Source organism: Danio rerio, chromosome 11, assembly GCF_052040795.2.
Source record: "Danio rerio strain M-AB ecotype USA chromosome 11, GRCz13ab, whole genome shotgun sequence".
Taxonomy (NCBI): domain Eukaryota; kingdom Metazoa; phylum Chordata; class Actinopteri; order Cypriniformes; family Danionidae; genus Danio; species Danio rerio.
Window position 1 is genome coordinate 42,939,883 of NC_141031.1, and position 21,397 is coordinate 42,961,279.

General features: G+C 38.7%; 1 protein-coding gene and 1 long non-coding RNA gene across 51 annotated transcripts in view; both read left to right on the top strand.

Annotated features, from left to right (window-relative positions):
• camta1b (calmodulin binding transcription activator 1b) overlaps positions 1 to 21,397 on the top strand; it is a 698,990-nt gene that overhangs the window by 448,316 nt on the left and 229,277 nt on the right. The gene's annotated exons all lie outside the window — the stretch shown is intronic.
• Positions 2,086 to 5,224, top strand: LOC147841884 (uncharacterized). The gene is made up of 2 exons (XR_015503055.1): positions 2,086 to 3,454; positions 3,503 to 5,224. It is a non-coding gene; the product is annotated as an uncharacterized LOC147841884 (long non-coding RNA).

A 21,397-nucleotide genomic window follows, 5' to 3' on the forward strand; every position in this document is an offset into this window, starting at 1 on the left:
TTACTCATACAGGGTCTTCAGCATTTTCAAAACACTCTATTTCTACAAGTTGAAGATGACTGTAGTATGGATGCCATAACAAAGCATACATTTGAAGTCAGAATTATTCACCCTCCTGTGATGTACTTCTTTTTTTCTTCAAATATTTCCCAAATTATGTTTAACAGAGCACGGAATTTTCCACAGTATTTCCTATTTTTTTTTTTTTTTCTGGAGAAAGTCTTATTTGCTTTAGCTCGGGTAGAATAAAAGCAGTTTTAAAATTTTTATACAATTTTCAGGTCAAGATTATTAACCCACTAAGCAATATTTGTTTCTGATTGTCTATAGAACAAACCACTGTTATACAATGACTTGCCTAATTACCCTAACTATCCTATTTAAACTAGTTAAGTCTTTAAGCTGAATGCTACCCTAGCAGCAAAGAATTCTGGCCCAGATTTGACATAAAGCTGGCACAGCAGGCATTCATCCGGCACTGGCATGCAGCATGTGGGCTAAACATGGCCCGGGTTTGGCAGAGATGGCAATGTCTTTAGGGTAGCACACTAGATTTGGGCTAGATGTAAAAAGTAGTATTTGGCCCAAATTTTAAAAATGTATATGTGGGTCGCATGTGTTTGACCAGTCTTGACCCACATTTAAAATACATTAAAATAATTTTTGAGAAAAGAAAAAAAAATGTACCAATCATGTCACTTTGAGAAAAAGCAAGTGTGTCTAAAACGCAACGCTTCATAGGTTTATCAATTTCATTGCAATCGTGACACACCAATCTATCTGGCCCAGTTCAGGCCCAGTTATGAGTTATTAACTTGGCTGAGACTTGGCCCAGATATGGTCTGTGTTTGGCCCTTGTCTGAAAGCCAGATTTGGTCAAGTCATGTACTGTACCTTAACTCACTCCGGCTTGTGGGCCTAGCAAAGCCTGATTGTGTGGGCCAGAGCTGGGCCAGATAAATTTTGCTATGTGGGTTGTATCTCGAAAAATATCTAGACAAATAGTATGTACTGTCATCATGGCAAAGATAAAAGAAATCATTAGAAATGATTAGAAATTAGTTATTAACCACTTGAATTCTGCGGACCCGGTACCGGGTCCGTGACGTCATCGACATTCGCTTTCAGATTTAAAGGGCTAGCGTTGCACCAGACCCCCGTAAGTAGTGTCATTTGAAAGGGTAAAATCTATATTTTATGCACATATGCATCATTTTGTTTTTCATCCTACTGTATAAAAGTTATTTACATTTAAATACACAGTATTTTGGATACCCGAGCTAGGTATTTTAAATTGGTTCATTTTCATATTTTTTCATATGACACATGTACAAGTTATAGCTCAAATGAAAGCTGTTGCTGGTGCTCATACAGTTCTCGCATTCTTTTTGCTGAATTATATTCATTTGCCAAACAGTTGTTGAATGAATTGCGGTGTTTCCATGCCGCAGAAATGTAAACAATACATTCATGATCAATAAGCAGCCCCAGATAGCACAGACAGCTGTCATCTCTTACCTTATGCTGTGTGCTTCAGGGCCATTCTCCTCTGTTTTTGAGGTGATGTGCATAAGTAATCCTTTTATATGTCTGATGTGCTCCAAACACTCCAAAATTATGTTTGATCAAACAAAAGAATAGTGAAATATGTAAACAAGGATCAGTCCCTGTGGCTTGTACAGCACCTCTCATCAGTTGGAATGCAATAACTTTTGCATAGATTATGGTAGAGACCTTTTTCTTTTTTCCTATGATTACAGACATGTGCAGGAACCACCAAAATTAATTACTAGACCGCACAGAACCTAAAGGGTACACTTTCAAATTTGAGTTTATAAAAAAAAAAATACAAAAGCGTCTCTTTTTTTAGGTGTTTATTATAACACAGACGACATATACAGTTATTTTAAACACTTTCAATAGTGTTTTATGAAAATTCAAAGGGTTTTCTTTAAAATGATACCACATTTTTCAATTTACACCTCTGCATGTGGATTTGGGAAGCTTTTAAATTTGGGTAGGCAAAATCCAGTCGGAAATCCCCAAATAGGAGCAGAGTTTAAGTGGTTAAACTTATTATGTTCAGAAATGTGTTGAAAAGGATCTTATTTTCATTAAACAGAAATTGGGGGAAAAAATATACAGGAGGTCAAACAATTCTGACTTAAATGGCATATATTTTAAAACAAAAACGCACTAGTGCAAACAACACCTCAAATGGATAATGAGTTACAAAAGAAATCGTCAGAAGTGTATTTTGCCTGTTTGTTTTTGTCTGCAGTGGCATTAGCGTACTGTATGTGAGTGATGGTGTATGTGTGTATGTGTCATTTTACGTGACCTTTCCAAGATGTGAACCCTCTTAAAGCCCGCTGGCCGCGGCTCGTCCCGGTGCGGATGACTCTAATGTGTCAGCTCAGGCGTGGCCCCTTTAAATGAAGAACCGTAATGAAGCATGTCTCCGGTCCCCGCGTTCCCGCTCACTGCCTCTAATGAAGAGAAATGTCAGCACATTGGCGATTTAGCAGCGTGATAGAACGAAGGAACGAATGAATGCACAGATGAGTTGCAGAAAGGCTCCTCTGACGCCTCACCTAGCCGACTCATTCACCTGAGCCGACTCACATGAGCTCTGGGAGGACAGGTGGAGACAGCAGTTAACAGACTCACGCACACAAAACACTTTACAATATTTACATGTGCAGCCTTAGGATAGATTATCTAAAAAAAGCAAGATCAAGTCAAGAAAGAAAGAAAGAAAGAAAGAAAGAAAGAAAGAAAGAAAGAAAGAAAGAAAGAAAGAAAGAAAGAAAGAAAGAAAGAAAGAGAAAGAAAGAAAGAAAGAAAGAAAGAAAGAAAAAAGAAAGAAAAATGAAAAATGAAAGAAAGAGAAATAAATAAATTAAGAAAAAGAAAAAAGAAGAATGAAATGAAGGAATGATAGAAGCAAGGAAAAAAGGAAAAAGTGGAGAATGAAAGAAAAGAATCAAAGGAAAGAATGAAGATAAAACAGAAGCAAGGACGAAAAGTAAGAATGAATGAAGGAAGGAAGGAAAGGAAGTAAGTAAGGAAGGAAGGAACGAACAAATGAAAGGAATAAAGATAGAACAAAAGAACAAAAGATAAAAGCAAAACGATAGAGAAAGAAAGAAAGAAAGAAAGAAAGAAAGAAAGAAAGAAAGAAAGAAAGAAAGAAAGAAAGAAAGAAAGAAAGAAAGAAAGAAAGAAAGAAAGAAAGAAAGAAAATTGGAAGGAAGAAAGAAAAATAAAAGAAACAAACTAAACAAATGAAGATAGAACAAAAAATGAAAAAAAAGCAAAAGGAAGGAAAGACAAAACATTTTAAAAAGATGAAGAAAGAAAAAACTCAAATGAAAAAATGAAGATAAAACAAAAGGAAGGAAGGAAAGAAGGAAGGTAAGAATAATTAAATTGAAAGAAGGAAGGAAGGAAGGTAAGAATAAATAAATGAAGGAAGGAAGGGGGGAAGGAAGGAAGGAAGGTAAGAATAAATAAATGAAGGAAGGTTGGAAGGAAGGAAGGAACAAACGAAGAAAGGAGTGAACGAAGAAACGAACGAATGAAGATAGAACAAAAGATCGAAAGATAAAAAAGGAAGAAAGAAAAGAATCAGAGGGTATGAAGATAAAACTAAAGGAAGAAATGAAGGATGGACGATACGAGTGATTTAAGGAAGGAAAAGAAAGAAGGGAAGAAAGAAAGAAAAAAGAAAGAGAAGTGGAGTTAAATGAAAGAATGATAGAAGCAAAGACAAAAGAAACGAATGAGAGGAAGAAAGAAAAGAATCAAAGAAAAGAAGATAGAACCAAAGGAAGAAAGTTAGGAAGGGAGGAAATAAGGGAAAGAAAGAAAGAAAGAAAGAAAGAAAGAAAGAAAGAAAGAAAGAAAGAAAGAAAGAAAGAAAGAAAGAAAATTGGAAGGAAGGACGGAAGGAAGGAAAGAAGGAAGAAAGAATGAACGATTGAACAAACGAAACAAAATGAAGATAGAACAAAAGAATGGAAGATAAAAGCAAAAAAGAAAGAAAGAAAGAAAGAAAGAAAGAAAGAAAGAAAGAAAGAAAGAAAGAAAGAAAGAAAGAAAGAAAGAAAGAAAGAAAGAAAAATAAAAAAATGAAGGAAGGAAGGAAGGAAGGAAATAGACGAAAGTTTAAAAGAGTCACAGATCCATTAGAAAACCATCATTTGATCAAACGTGTACCATTTTTTTAAATGAATCCGTCTACAAGAGTCACTGATTTATTAGAAAACCAGTTCACATGAGTCATTTGTTCAAACATTTTACATTGTGCAAACATTGTGCTGTTTCTTTCAATAAATGAATCAAAAAGAGTAAGCGATTCATTAGTTTCCCCAAAAATAATTATTCTGATTAAGCTGACTCTTTAAAGAATCAATTGAAATGATTCAGTTATTCACTAAAAGAAAGTTTGATCCATATAAATGACTCTTATGGGCTGCCTCTATAAATGATTCAGGGAAAACAAATTGCACAGTGATCTTTTAGTCCATTTCAAAATTGAAAGCCCCTGGTCACTTTATGTTTTAGTTGTTTGTTTGTTTTTATATAAAAGAGCAGCATTGAAATAAGCTCATGTTGTTGGAAACATTTAAGTAGATGAGTAAATGATGGCAGAATGTTCTTTGGAGCGAGCAGTCCATTTACAATCTCATTTCCAGGCAGATGTAATGCTTCTAACGTATAACACAATTCCACCATTTAGTACAACACAAGCCAAGGAAATGTGACAGGCATGAAATGTGTATTTGTCCGTCTGTGAAAAGCATAATGTGTGTGTGTGTGTGCCGATCGCAGACTCCGCCACAGAACATCCCTCGGGGCATTTTTTCAGTGCGAATCATTCCTCCAAATTTGCTTGACACGTTGAAAACGGGGTAGAAAATGGGTGGACAGCTGATGTTGAATCAATAATCATACAAGATGTTTCTGTCTGGAGGGACGGCAGGTCTGATTGAACAAACACATTCTGACTGATGATTGGTTTACCTGCACTGGGCTGAAAGGGCAACGCTGGACAGTCTTTCGCTTTGTTTTCTGCTTTGCTGGCCATGTAATTGTGCATATTATGATTTAAATGCTCGAACAGAGCTATGCTCAGAGATTCATCACTTCGAAAATTAGCATTTCATACAAACCCCAAATCAGAAAAGGTTTGGCATTATGGAAAATGCAAGTACAAAAAGAAAGTAGTAATTTCTAAATTTACTTTAGCTGTGTCCCAAATGGCACACTATACACTATGCACTCATGCACTATGTACTTATGCACTTACACACTCAACAGGATAGTACATGTATGTAGTGTCATCCCAAATGGCACACTAATGCTTTTTACTAAGTGGAAATTCAACCATTTCCTGATGACGTTTGAGGGTTGCCAAATCAGTAAAATAAACGACCGAATTTTCAAATAATATCTGCCGTGAGTATAACCGTATTCACCATCAGGAGGCGCTATAATCACTCTCATAAGAGAATTTTGCTTTCACCATCCAAAATAAATAAAGTTATCCAACATGTGCGCGCGATAGCTCCGCCCCTTCCGCTACATAAGCAAACCTGCGGTCGTTGAGTGCGTGAAGTGTCCATCATTCCACACTTCATTTTATCGGATGAATGAGTGCATCATCCGGGTAATTAAAGTGCTCTTATTATTTTTAGAGTTTTCAGTGTGAACACACTACTTACACTATTTATACTACATAATGGTGTAGAATTGTGCATAAGTATGCGATTTGGGACGCAGCTTTTGTCTTGTATTTCATTGCAGACAATACAACACACATTATTTAATGTGTTCCTCGTTTTTTTATTGTAAAAAAAGCTGTAAAAATTTAAGATAGATAGATAAATTGGTTAAATAGTGATGTTATTTGAAACAGGTGGTGTCAACAGGTGATTTTAATTATAATTATAATTTTAAAAAGAAGCAGCATCCAAGAAAGGGCTAGTTCTTTAGGAGCAAAGATGAGCCGAGGATCGCCACTTTGCCAACTGTTTAAAAACACTGGGCCCTATCATACACCCGGCGCAAGGCTGCGCAAGACGCGACTCAATAGTTGTTTGTTAGTTTCAGCTTGGCGCAAGAGTCGTTTTGATGTGTTGCACCATGCTGTTTAAATAGCAAATGCTTTTGCGCTCATATGTGCGCCCATAGGCGTTCTGGTCTAAAAAAGGAGGTGGGTTAAGGCACATTGCTGGCGCGTTGCTATTTTGAGGAACTAAAATAGACTGTTCAATAGATAATATCAAAGCTGGTCTAAGTCAAGCGCAGAGCAAAATCAAACCACAGTTATAGTCAGATGAATCAGTATTTCAGGTGTGTGTGTGTGTGTGTGTGTGTGTGTGTGTGTGTGTGTGTGTGTGTGTGTGTGTGTGTGTTTGTGTGTGTGTGTGTGTGTGTGTGTGTGTGTGTGTGTGTGTGTGTGTGTGTGCACATGCCTACCTATTAGGGATGTAACGGTATCAGAATTTCACGGTACGATAATACCTCGGTATGAATGGCACGATACGGTATTTATTGAATCATTTACAGGAAAAACAAAACTAATGAAAAGACTCGAAAAAAGTGCCAAAAGTGTTTATTTACCTTAGCACTGAACATATCAATGACATACAAATTAGCCATCTATCTGTAAGTTTCGAAACAGGAACTTAAATTTTTCAATTTTAGTAACAAAAAACTATTAAACTACATAAAAAAAATAAAGTTTCAATTTAGTATTGTTGAAAACTCATCACATTCAACATTTAATCACTCCCTCACTTAGATAGAGATGGGGTTTTTTAAGGAAAATTATCATATAAATATAATCTGGTAAAAGCTGGGATCTCTGGGCATGTCCCCTGCAACAGAAAAAAAAAAAAAAAAACCTCTCATTTGGGACTGAGGTTTCTGGGACAGAGAGATATGATTTAGCCAAGGTTGACAGCAGTGGGTAACGTTGTGCATTGTCTTTCCACCACTTGAGAGGACAAGCCATGAGTGAGATAGAGGTCTCTTTGCGGTACAAGTCAATGTCTGCATCAATCCAACAAGTGTGCTGTGTTCTGCAGTCCCCATGACTGTTTTTAGTCTTATTCCCCGACTTATATTTCACCACAGTCTGGCAGTGCCTGCGTACTGTTTTTTTCTTTGTCTGTCACCTTTTCTCCTTTTTCGTATCTTTTTAGAAAGAAACCGAAATGCTTCCACACATCCGATTTAAAACCCGCTTTAGGTTCGATAATTTCCAGCTCTTTTTCTTCCCCGCTACTAGCAACACACTCCATTTCCGCATTACTGGATCTGTAGCGACAACAGACCACAAAGGATGATGGCCAAGCCTAGGCTGAAGGTAATTTGTAGTTCCTTCAAACTCCCGTACGCTTCATTCGCCCAAGCAAACTTTTCTCAGAAATATAGTTTTATTGAGTCGTGCGACTACGGTAATATTGAAAAAAAAAATTACTATTGCGGTATGATGGTATTTACAATATTGTTACATCCCTACTTCCTATAGGTAGATGGGACCTATAAGACTTATAGGACCTATTATTTCACCTATAAGATGGGACCTTCTTGTTGTTACCCCCCACAATGGATCTGGAAACAAGAGGGGACATGGTTTAGGTCCCCTGTTGGACATGTCTAAAATCATGTTAAAATGAATTGAAAATCCCTCTGCTGAGTTAAAAATAATAATAAGCAAGAGGGTCATGGGTGTGTGCATGTGTATGGTCTACCTGTCTAAAGGAGGACCTTTGTGTTGTTACACACTCACAGGTTCTGGAACCAAGAGGAGACATTTTTTCAGGTCCCCTGTTAGATATGCCATAAATTATGTTAAAATAAAGTTGTATTTTAATGAAGAAGGGACGTGTGTGTTTGTGTTTGTGTGTGTGTGGGGGTTCAACCAATAAGCTTGTTTCTTATTTCCAAACCCAATCAAGCGAAGTGGGATACATTAGCGTACATTAGGACTTAAATCAGATTCCAATGTGTTTTATTTCGCCTCTACGAGTTGAGCTGAACACACTCATCCACTGAGAGGAATTTGGGTTGCAACAATGATACAAAAGCCTGAAGGCTTGAGAGAGAGAGATGGAGTTCAAATGAAAAAGCTCTGCAGGGCATCGCTACATTTTTTAAATGAGAAATATTATTTGTTTTTGTTGCACGTTTTCCTTTTACTGTTAGTTTTATTTTTCTTGCAGTACAGAATCAATTTCATTTTGTACATCTCTTTTTACACACTCTTTATGACCTTTTGGAGTTCAACAGCATGTATTTATTCCAGCTCATTTAAGATTATATTCAAATTATACTCTGAAGAGTTACTCTAATAGGTTGATTCTTTTAATAAATTGGCCACAATGATTCACTGAATGAGCTGATCCTTTATAATTAATCACCTGCAATACAACACAAATGTTATTTATGAAAGTACAATTGAAACCTGATGCAGAATACTATCAAATCTATGAAACATTAATTTAATTTGTGAATCAAACTGCACCGACTTGTCGGTTTATTATATTTAATTTATTTCCTTTTTTTCCTCTGACATTTTAACCTGACTGCAAACTCGCATCATACCGTAGGTACTTGAACAGCGATGTGGGAGCGAGTTCACCAGAGCACTTATAAAGGGACAGAAATCAAGCCCAAACCTGCCCTGAGCTCTCCATCATAAGCCATTTCTGCCCTCTAGACACCAAACACACATTAAAACACTCTCTCCAGCCCTCCACTCGCTCTGTTTGCTCTGATAAAGAACTAAGCCATTTACCAGCATCCAGTCCCTGGTTACCTAGCGATGGCAGTAGCCATGGGAGCGGTAGTCACAGCGACAGAGAGGATAATTGCGGTAGTTTGGTAGTTTTACTATTAAAGGAAACTAAGATGATGGAGCTGTGACTGAAGCCAGTGGAGAGGAGATCTTGAGTGTGTGCTTGTGTGTGTGTGTGTGTGTGTGTGTGTGTGTGTGTGTGTGTGTGTGTGTGTGTGTGTGTGTGTGTGTGTGTGTGTGTGTGTGTGTACATCAGCAAAAACAAGTTGTGGTACAATATTACCCTGCAGAAAAATCTAGCTTAAACCAGCCTGGGCTGGTTGGCTGGTTTTAGCTGGTCGACCAGGCTGGTTTTAGATGGGTTTTGGCCATTTCCAGGCTGGTTTCCAGCCATTTCCAGCCTGGTCTTAGCTGGTCAGGCTGGAAACTGACCAGCTAAATCCAGCTAAAACCAGCTTGAAAAGCCTGGTTTAAGCTGGACATAGCTGGTTTTGGCTGGGCTCCCAGCCTGGCTAGGCTGGTCAAGCTGGTTTTAACTGGTCATCTCCCAGCCTGACCAGCTAAGACCAGGCTGGAAATGGCTGGAAACCAGCCTGGAAAAGGCCAAAACCCCTCTAAAACCAACCTGGTCGACCAGCTAAAACCAGCCAACCAGCTTAGACTGGTTTAAGCTGGATTTTTTCAGTAGGGTATTTCCAAATCTAAAAACAAAATAAGATGATATGTTTTATAATATACACTCTCAGAGAAAATAGTGCAAGGTTGTAGCAGAGAAGGTACAAACCCTTGTCACTGGGGCAGTAAATGAATCTCTCATTTGTTAAGATTTTTTTTATTACATTAAATAAGAAGTGTCCTTTTAAAAATGCACACATCTAATGTTATAATGAAAGCATTCGATTGCTTTCCTTACTTTTTAATGCTCATTTAAGACAAAATTAGTTGTGTTTGGAAAAAAAACCTCACCGAGATCGGCACCCTTATATGTTATTATTATTAATTATGTGTGTATGTCTGTTTAAACACGCACCCAATAGCCAGACTTTCTCTCCGCTTCAAATCACGTGTACAAAATCCGTTTGGGAAACAGCATCTGTTTATCATTATAGAGCATGTCAGCTGACAGTCATGCACCATTATATGACTGTTTTGAGGATTTTATAGGATGGGCGACGGCACCTGTAATCAAAAGGAAATGGAATCGCGCCATTTTTAATATTTATTTGTAAGTGTTTTCATTCCTAAACAAAGCGAAAGCACAGAAGACTCACATTTTAAAGCAAGGGGCGACCCCTGGTGGTTCGGCGGTATGGGTTGCGTATTCACCTTATTCTCAGCTGACGAGTGGGCGCTGCCATTTGAATCTTTTTGTCTCGCGACTTCCGGTCACATTCACTTCCATTCATTTTTTGACGTTAACAACTGCTCGTTACACTGCTTGATGTTGCAATTTAATATTTCCTTATTATATTATGCTACTTGGTCTGTGTAGTCATGCAAACATTTGTTTGTTGAGCAAGTAGTTTGACCGTTTTCTGCCGTTTATTATTCCTAGTCATTTCTCCCATAGGCGACTGAATCGGAAGTTCTAAGACAATCGCGAAAACAGGCGCACTTCCGCATTTTAGAATAAGGTCAATAGGGAGGCTCGGCTGTTCAGAGAAATACTGAAAATACGGGAGAAATACGGGAAAATACCTTTACGGGATGATAGCGGGAGAATCCCGGGAAAACCGGGAGGGTTGACAGGTATGCTCACACAAATGCCATTTACACACATATATTTGCGTTATATCTGACACCATGCGGCTGTGGTGATCATATCGGTTAGCAATTACATGGCGATTTTACTTTATTACAAACATGCTCTGTTTTAAAATTAATTATGGGGGTGCATCTGATCACAGAGAGTTGTAACGTATGTTTTAATCTCAGTTTCTTTGCAAAAAAATGTTCTGTGGACATGTGTATGCATGTTATTATGCAGGGCTCGAAATTAACCTTTTTGATTGGTAGCACCGGTGCTCCTAACTTTAAAAATGTAGGCGCATCAGCCAAAATTTAGTCGCACCCACCATTATGAGCACCGTTACTACAAGTTTTATACAAACATATTTATTGTATTTGAAATCAACACTAATCAAACTAAAATGCAAAAATATATATATAAATATATGCAAGCGTGAGGAAAATATATCTCAACGAAATCCCGTTATCACAAGAAAATAGGTTTTTATAACATAAGTGAGTGGCCAAAGCATACACGGAGCGCCCACCGGCCCTGCACACACTGCTTGAATGAATCTGTAACGGTATAACTCTGCTGTTCTCACTTTTGACTGTCGGATATTGCACTGATGCTTTTGACACATACTGTACCTTATTATATGCATACATGTTAACAGCAATACCGGTCTTTTTAGGAGTAGCGATGTTAGTTTACTCCGTTTGTGATGGTGTACGTGGTGTTAAATTTGACATATAGCTGCCCCTTGCACGGCGGACAGCATCTGGCGATTATATGAAGGATTAAACTGAAGCTCTCGTGCTAAATGTGGCAAACAGTTACCTGAAAATCCCATACCACAGACTTTTATAGCGGACTTGAAGCCAATGGAAGTCTTCTACTCTTGGTAAAGTGTAGATGGTGGATTAACATTCAGCACATGATCAGTATGTGTCATTATTTGTAACTAGATGGTTTCTAAAACTAAATCTGTCAGTGTTATGTGATCTTCATTCTCATCTTCAGCGCTTTACAATTTTTCGCGGTAGAAGCTCTCTGTCATCCGAAGCCAGAAGGCGCTGAGTGATTGACAGCTGATATTAACCAATCATTCGCGTTCAATGCTAGAGCAGTGGTGGGCCAATAAGAAGAGCGCGAAGGCGGGGCAAGCATTACGGACTAGAGTTTACTGCAGGAAGTTGACATGACAACTGTTTTAAACCATTCCTGAGCGCTGCGTTTCGCTTTTCAAGTGCAGACAAAGAGCTTAGAGATGCATTCTGCGTGAATGTCTCCCGAATCCGCGCATGTGCTGAACATTTTGCAGTAAAAACTGGTCGCACACAACAATTTTCTGCACTCGCAGAAATGCTCCCAAATATATTTTAAGGTCGCATAGATAAAATTTCGGGCGCATATGCGACCAAAATGGTCGCAATTTTTGAGCCCTGTTATGGAGACATGGTGCCTGTCAATAATTTCAATGGTTGGGGAAAACTGTACTGCTACCTCACGTCGCCGTGGGCCTCAAAATCACTGGGATTTGGGTCCTTTAACGTCAGGAAATTTAAAAACAGAGATTATGTTTCTCTCACTCTTATATGACTGTGGACACTATACCCACACACAGTTCTGTCCAAACAACATACAAAAGTTGATTTTCATCATAGGTGGCCTTTAAATAATGCAAAAAAGCATGTTTTTACAACAATGCGCAATACAAATGTAGAAATGTTCACATTGAGAATGTGAACTGCACTGAGGAAAAAAGGCGATGAAAATAATGTCTGTGCAGATGGTCCTTTTTACATTTTATTTTATTTTCTGAAATGCGCCTCCGACTTTTTCCCCTTCCATTCATCCATGAGGAACAGACTGTCTTGGTTATTTGTAAAGAGAACGTTTTTTTAGTATCATAGCATTGTGGAATTTTCCTGCAGTGAGGCAAACTGTTCTACTCATAGCTCTGTTTAATCCGATTTGCTTAGTGCCATTTGCTTTAGTTTGTTTTGTTTTGTTTTTCATCAGTCTTGATATTTAAGCCTATTATGTTGTTTAGTTAAGTTTGTATTGCTTTGACAGGCTCGTGTGACGTAGTGTGTGTACTGTCGTAGAAAAAACAATTCCTCCGGCCCAAGTCGTCTGGCAAATAAAGACTCTGTTGTGCGCATTATGATTGAACATACACACACATCTGTTGTTCACACACAAACACACACACACACAAATAGCATAAGACCCAAGACGTAACAGATGTGCATTCGTCGTGTGAGTTGTTCCGTTCGCCTGGAGACTCGCAGATTAAACCAACAGGAATAAATCAAGGCTATTAGAATGGCTGCTAATGCCTAGAGAAAAGTAGAGAAACAGTCAGGCTAATGCTGTTTGATTAAGAGAGAGCGAGACTGACCAGAAAACAATCAGTAAAACTGGCCCATCTTTTATTTTATTGACCTCCTTGCCAGCAGGGGGAGAGAGAGTGAAATAATTTAGTGGTATGCATAGATAACACATGTATTATGTTGGGATAATACGTTAAAAAAAAAATCCAATAGTTTGATTTTAAAAAAAATGTTACGAATTTTGCAGATCTTTGTGAGCTCTACTGAAATCAGAAATCAAGGCTCATCAGACCAGGCAACGTTTTTCCAATCTTCTATTGTCCAATTTTGGTGAGCCTGTGCCAAATGCAGCCTCAGTTTCCTGTTCTTAGCTGACAGGAGTGGCACCCTGTGTGGTCATCTGCTGCTGTAGCCCATCGCTTCAAGGTTGGACGTGTTGTGCATTCAGGGATGCTTCTCTGCATACCTTGGGATGTCATCTTATCTCATTTTCATCAGCTTTTCCGAGGCTGGGTTAGCAGTTTTAGGAGAGATCCCCAACCCTTTTCTCTCCCCTGACACTTCCTCCAACTCCTCCAGGGGGATCCCAAGTTGTTCCCAGGCTAGCCGAGAGATATAGTCCCTCCAGCATGTCCAGGGTCTTCCCCGAGTCCCTCCCCCTGGTGGAACATGCTTGAAACACCTCCCTTGGTAGGCGTCCAGGAGGCATCCGAAACAGATGCCAGAGCCACCACAGCTGACTTCTCTTGATGTGGAGGAGCAGCTGCTCTACTCCGAGTTCCTCCAGGGTGACAGAGCTCCTCACCCTATCCATAAGGGTGAGCCCTGCCACATGGCGAAGGAAACTCATATCGGCTGCTAATATTCAAGATCTTGTCCTTTCGGTCATGACCCAAAGCTCATGACCATAGGTGAAAGTAGGAACGTAGATTGACCGGTAAATTGAGAGCTTAACCTTTCGACTCAGCTCCTTCTTTACCACAATGGACGGGTACATCAACCGCATTAGTGCTGCCGCTGCACCAATCCGCCTGTCAATCTCACATTCCTTCCCTCACTTGTAAACAAAACCCCAGGATACTTGAACTTCTCCACCTGGGGTAAGGACTTTTCTCCAACCTGGAAATGGCAAACCACCTTTTTCAGGTGTAGTACCATGGCCTCGGACTTGGAGGTGCTGATTATCCTCTTTCAGACCATTCTCTGTAAACCCTAGATATGGTTGTGTGTGAAAATCCCAGTAGATCAGTAGTTTCTGAAATACTCAGCCCGTCTGGCACCATTAACCATGTCACATTCAAAGCCACTCAAATCTCCTTTCCTCCTCATTCTGGTGCTCAGGTTGAACGGCAGCAGATCGTCTTCACCATGTCTACATGCCTAAATGCATTAAGCTGCTGCCATCTGATTGGCTGATTAGAAATATGAGTCAACAAACAGTTGGACACCTAATAAAGTGGCCAGTAAGTGTATATGCAGTATATAAAAAAAATATATAAGTAAATATGTAACGTTTATTTAGGTTGCTAATCGAATTTGCTATTTAATTTCTGTTCAATCGCTGTGTTCGGGTATTAAAGGCTAAATGTTTTATGTCTAATTTAAAGCATGTGTCATGTTTAATAAATTACGCATACATCAGACTATCTATTGATTTACCATCAAGCACACTTTATGGGGTATTGTTATTTATTTCTCTCTTTTTTATTTATTTATTTATTTATTTATTTATTTATTTATTTATTTATTTATTTATTTATTTGTTTTTTGTTTGTTTGTTTGTTTGTTTGTTTGTTTATTTGTTTATTTATTTATTTATTTATTTATTTATTTATTTATTTATTTATTTATTTATTTATTTATTTATTTATTGGTGATATCACCCAATAATTTATCAGTCTGGTAAATACTGTGCATCCCTAATAACAATATTGTGTAATAGCTGAATTTGTGTCAAAAAACTACGTTACCCATAATGCTGTACTGAAAATCGACTGATTTGAGTGTTCCATTACCAAAAGAGCTCTTAGCTCTGCCAACTCCAATAAAGAATAGTAACCAGCAACTTTAAATACATAGGCTGTGTCCAAAATCGCCTACTACTCAGTAGGTACTGCATTTGAATTTAAATTTACTGCTCGACCATTAGAAAAGTACGTTCTATGCAGTATAAAGTTGAGTAGTATGAATGAATTCAGAAGTACTACATCCACCATTTTGTCTTGATCACGTGGTCATGGGATAGTGTAGCATGCATTAAATGCACACTTCGGAATCTCGACAGAAGTAGTAGGTCATCCGGGTACTTCTCACATACTGTTTTTTTATTTTATTTTGTTATGAATTCGGACACACTATTCAGCTCGCACACTGTTTTTCGTACTATATAGTATACTATGGAAGTATGGGATTTCAGACGCAGACTTAGTTTGATATTTCTCTGTAGTTTTTAACTCTGGTTGTGCCACTTGCAGTGTCTTATTGGATTGTAGTGCTTACCCTCATTGAGTCCTGTTAGTGCACAGTCATGTTTGTTGATCTTTTTGTCTGATTTTCATGTAATCCTTTGCCTTAAAATCGTAATTTAGTCATTCTTCCCATGGTTGGTATGCTTCATGGCTTTTAACCATTTAATAAAGACCATTTTTGGAGCTTCAAAAATATTCCTCTAAACCCCAAATCTGCTAAATGCATTCATGCACTAAAACCTTCCAGACTCAAGTTCCCCAGGGGAAGTTCCTACTCACAAGTTCAGAAGTCATAATTATGAAGTTATGTGGCCTTAAGTGGGTCGGTTGAGCGATTTCAATTTTTTATAACTCTTTTCCACTTTTTTTTTTTTTGCCAACAAAGACAGGAAGCTTTTTAGCACTAATGCAACAAAATAAACAGCAAAGGATGCACATTAGGTGTGTAATTGATGCTTTATCTGTATTTTATCATTTGTGTGCGGCCATAAAGTAAGATGGGAAATGTAGTTGAGTCTGGCGCCTCATAAACCGGCTAAAGGAGTAGTATTTTCTGCATGTTTTTATTGGTATTATTCATCTACAGTACACAAAATGCATAAAGCGAAATTGTTTGGTCGATATTTATAGTTACATCTTCAACACAATTCTTTAATTAAGTAAAAATGCCTTAAAGGAAACGTATTACAAGATGTAAAATAAGTCTCTGATGTCCTTAGAGTGTGTGTGTGAGATTTCAGCTCAAATTACCATACAAATATTTTTTATAACTATTTAAAATGATTTGATGCAATTTGTGCCGTTTTGGTGACTGTCACTTTAAATTCAAATTAGATTGTTTTCCCAGCCCTCTTTTCACAAGGGGTGGAACTAAATGAGGGTGAGATCGTCATTAATGGGCGGGGCGTTCCCCCTAAAATGACACATACACAAAGAGAAATTATCAATCAAAGTGTTTCTGCTGGCTGTTTTGATGAAGTGTGATTATATTAGATGTACGAAAACTCTAATAGCCGACAGCTGCTTCTTACTTAGGGCTGTCTATGCTAACAGGAACGATATTGTCACTAATGAGTGGGATTTTCCGTCTTTGATGACATATACAATTGGAAATTTTCGGTCAAATTGTTTCTGAAGGCAGTTTTTTTTAAGTGGGATTATGTAAATTTGAAATATTATATGGTTGTGATTATATAAGATTATATGTGTGATTATATAAGTGCAAAAATGCTAATGGTGGATGGCTGCTTCTAACTCAGGGCTGTTTATGCTAATGAGGGCGAGGTCGTCACTATTGGCTGGGACCTTCCCCCTCCAATGACACATACAAAGAGAAATTGTCAATCAAAGTGTTTCTCCAGGCTGTTTTTATAAAGCGTGATCATATAACAAGTGCGAAAATTCTAATGGCAGACAGCTGCTTTTCACTCAGGGCTGTTTTTGCTAATGAATGCAAGATCATTACTAATAAGTAGGATTTTGCCCCTCTGATAACATATACAAAGGGAAATCGTCAATCAAAATGTGCAGGCTGTTTTTCTGAAGCGTGTTGATGTAAGATGTGCAAAAGCTCTAACGGTGGATGGCTGCTTCTTACTCAGGACTGTCTATGCTAATGAAGGAAAGATCGTCACTAATGAGTGTGATTTTCCATTTCTGATGGCACATACAAAGGGAAATTGTCAATCAAAGTGTTTCTGCTAGCTGTTTTTATGAAGCGTGATTACATTAGATGTGCGAAAACTCTAATAGCGGACGGATGCTTCTTACTTAGGGCTGTCTATGCTAACAGGAAAGACTGTCACTAATGAGTGGGATTTTCCATCTTTGATGACATACAATTGGAAATTGTTGGTCAAAGTGTTTCTGCAGGCTGTTTTTTTAAGTGGGATTATATAAGTTCGGAATATTATATGATTGTGATTATATGTGTGATCATATAAGTGCAAAAATGCTAATGGTGGATGGCTGCTTCTCACTCAGGGGTGTTTATGCTAATGAGGCAAGATCATCACTAATGGGTGAGACCTTCCCCCTCCAATGACACATACAAAGGGAAATTGTCAATCAAAGTGTTTCTGCAGACTGTTTTAATGAATCGTGATAATATAAGATGGTGTATGGCTGTTTCTCACTCAGGGCTGTTTATGCTAATGAGGGCGAGATCGTCAATAATGTGCGGGGCTTTACCCATCCAGTGACATATACAAAGGGAAATTGTCAATTTAAGTGTTTCTGCAGGCTGTTTTTTTTATAAAGTATGATCATAGAAGATGTGCAAAAAACTCTATTGGCAGGTGGCTGCTTTTCACTCAGGGCTGTTTATGCAAATGAGGGCGAGATCATCACTAATAAATAGGAGTTTGCCCCTCTGATAACATATACGAATGGAAATTGTCAATCAAAATATTTCTGCAGGCTGTTTTTATGAAGCGTGTTTATGTAAGATGTGCAAAAGCTCTAATGCTGGACGGCTGCTTCTTACTCAGGACTGTTTATGATAATGAAGGCAAGATCGTCACTAATGAGTGTGATTTTCCATCTCTGATGAGACATACAAAGGGAAATTGTCAATCAAAGTGTTTCTGCAGAGTGTTTTTATGAAGCGTGATTACATTAGATGTGCGAAAACTCTAATAGCGGACGAATGCTTCTTACTTAGGGCTGTCTATGCTAACAGGAAAGACTGTCACTAATGAGTGGGATTTTCCATCTTTGATGACATACAATTGGAAATTGTTGGTCAAAGTGTTTCTGCAGGCTGTTTTATTTAAGTGGGATTATATAAGTTCGGAATATTATATGATTGTGATTATATGTGTGATCATATAAGTGCAAAAATGCTAATGGTGGATGGCTGCTTCTCACTCAGGGGTGTTTATGCTAATGAGGCAAGATCATCACTAATGGGTGAGACCTTCCCCCTCCAATGACACATATAAAGGGAAATTGTCAATCAAAGTGTTTCTGTAGACTGTTTTAATGAATCGTGATAATATAAGATGGTGGATGGCTGTTTCTCACTCAGGGCTGTTTATGCTAATGAGGGCAAGATCGTCAATAATTTGCGGGGCTTTACCCATCCAGTGACATATACAAAGGGAAATTGTCAATTTAAGTGTTTCTGCAGGCTGTTTTTTTTTTATAAAGTATGATCATAGAAGATGTGCAAAAAACTCTATTGGCAGGTGGCTGCTTTTCACTCAGGGCTGTTTATGCAAATGAGGGCGAGATCTTTACTAATAAATAGGATTTTGCCCCTCTGATAACATATACAAATGGAAATTGTCAATCAAAATATTTCTGCAGGCTGTTTTTATGAAGCGTGTTTATGTAAGATGTGCAAAAGCTCTAATGCTGGACGGCTGCTTCTTACTCAGGACTGTTTATGATAATGAAGGCAAGATCGTCACTAATGAGTGTGATTTTCCATCTCTGATGGGACATACAAAGGGTAATTGTCAATCAAAGTGTTTCTGCAGAGTGTTTTTATGAAGCGTGATTACATTAGATGTGCGAAAACTCTAATAGCAGACGGATACTTCTTACTTAGGGCTGTCTATGCTAACAGGAAAGACTGTCACTAATGAGTGGGATTTTCCATCTTTGATGACATACAATTGGAAATTGTTGGTCAAAGTGTTTCTGCAGGCTGTTTTTTTAAGTGGGATTATATAAGTTCGGAATATTATATGATTGTGATTATATGTGTGATCATATAAGTGCAAAAATGCTAATGGTGGATGGCTGCTTCTCACTCAGGGGTGTTTATGCTAATGAGGCAAGATCATCACTAATGGGTGAGACCTTCCCCCTCCAATGACACATACAAAGGGAAATTGTCAATCAAAGTGTTTCTGCAGGCTGTTTTTATGAAGCGTGATTATATTAGATATGCGAAAACTCTAATAGCGGACAGCTGCTTCTCACTCAGGGCTGTCTATGCTAATGAGGGCAAGATCGTCACTAATGAGCGGGACTTTCTATCTCTCATGACATATACAAAGGGAAATTGTCAATCAAAGTGTTTCTGCTGACTGTTTTCATGAAGCGTGATCATGTAAGATAAAATTATTATTTTTTCATATGGTTAGACACTGGCTAAATTCACACACTGTTTCCACACATCTTTGTTTCAGTATAAAAATATAAATATACAAGTGATCTCAGCAGAATAGGTCCCTTTTAAGGTAAATCAAGAGCGTCTAAATGTGCTCGTGAGGTAAATCTGACCACTCCAACATTATTGCAAGGACTTTGCGAGCGACCATGGCTAGACCAGCAGAAGAGTTTGAGAGCTGTGACTCAGCAGGTGTGTTTGTGATAGTACTGATCTCTCCTCTCAATGATTCTCTCCACACCCCTCCTCCTCCTCCTCACGATCCGCTCAAATGAATTTGGAACTCACAGCAGGTAGGTGTATCGAACCCAGAGTCCCTGGTGTGGAGGCTGGAGAAGAAATAGAGGCAGAAATCCAAAAAGAAACTTTGTGAATGAGTAAGACGATCGTGGGGGAGCCTCTGAGGAGAACACTGAGAGAGCTTGCGAGGTACAGAGCAGAAAAATAAAAGCGTATGGATTATTGCTAGAGCTTCTGGGAATTCCCGGAGCGGGAAAAGAAATGATGGCTGCCAATGGTGCTGGAAACTGTCAACTTGTGTTTGTCATCGAGCTCCATCTCTCGCTAACTCTAAGTCTCACTGTCTTTCATATGCTTTTTGTGGACATGAAACAGCATATTGTACATTTGTCAAAGTTAATCTCGCCCAGCGTGGGGAGCCAACGTTTCTTGAAAAGCGAAAGCGTTTGCCTAAATTATCCCAGCCGGGATCCGCTCAGACTAATGTGCTGCTTCATGTCTTGTTGTTTTGTATTAGCACTATTTATACACACATACACCTGTTTATTTATTTAACATTTAACACGGAAAGTATTCATTCTTGTACATCAGTATTCACAGCCTTTGCTCAATACTTTGTTGATGCACCTTTGGCAGCAATCACAGCCTCAAATCTTTTTGAATATGATACCAGAAGCTCAACACACCTGTCTTTGGGAATTTATACCCAAGCCTCTTTGCAGTACCTCTCAAGCTCTATCAAGTTGGATGGGAAGCGACTGTGTACAGCTATTTTCCGATCTCTCCAGAGATGTTCAATAGGGTTTAGGTCTGGGCTTTGGCTGGACCACTCAAGGGCATTCACCAAGTTGTGGTGAAACAACCCCATTGATATTTTGGCGGTGTGCTCTGGGTCATTGTCCTACTGGAAGATGAACGTCGCCCCAGTCTGAGGACAAGAGCACTCTGAAGCAGGTCTTCATTCAGGATGTCTCTGTACATTGCTGCATTCATCTTTCCCTCTATCCTGACTAGTCTTCCAGTTCCTGCTGCTGAAAAACATCCCCACAGCATGATGCTGCCACCACCATGCTTCACTGTAGGGATGGTATTCGCCTGGTGATAAGCAGTGCCTGGTTTTCTCCAAACAGAACACCTTGCAATCACTCCAAAGAGTTCAATTTTAGTCTCATCAGACCAGAGAATTTGGTTTCTTTTGGTCTGAGAGTCCTTCAGATGCTTTTTGCCAAATTCCATACCATGATTGGTGGATTGCTGCACAGATGGTTGTTCTTCTCTAAGGTTCTCCTCTCTTCACAGAAGAACACTGGAGCTCAGACAGAGTGACCATCGGGTTATTGATCTCCTTCCTGACTAAGGCCCTTCTCCCCCCATCACTCAGCTTAGATTGCCGTCCAGCTCTAGGAAAAGTCCTGGTGGTTCCAAACATCTTCCAGCTATGGATGATGGAGGCCACTGTGCTCATTGGAACTTTCAGAGCAGCAGAAATTTTTCTGCAACCTTCCCCAGCCTTGTGCCTCGAGACAGACCTGTCTCGGAGGTCTACAGACAACTCCTTTGTCTTCATGGTTTGTGCTTTGAAATGCACTGTCAACCCTGGGCCCTTATATAGACAGGTGTATACCTTTACAAATCATGTCCATAAACTGAATTGACCACAAGTGAACTCCAATGAAGCTGCTGAAACAT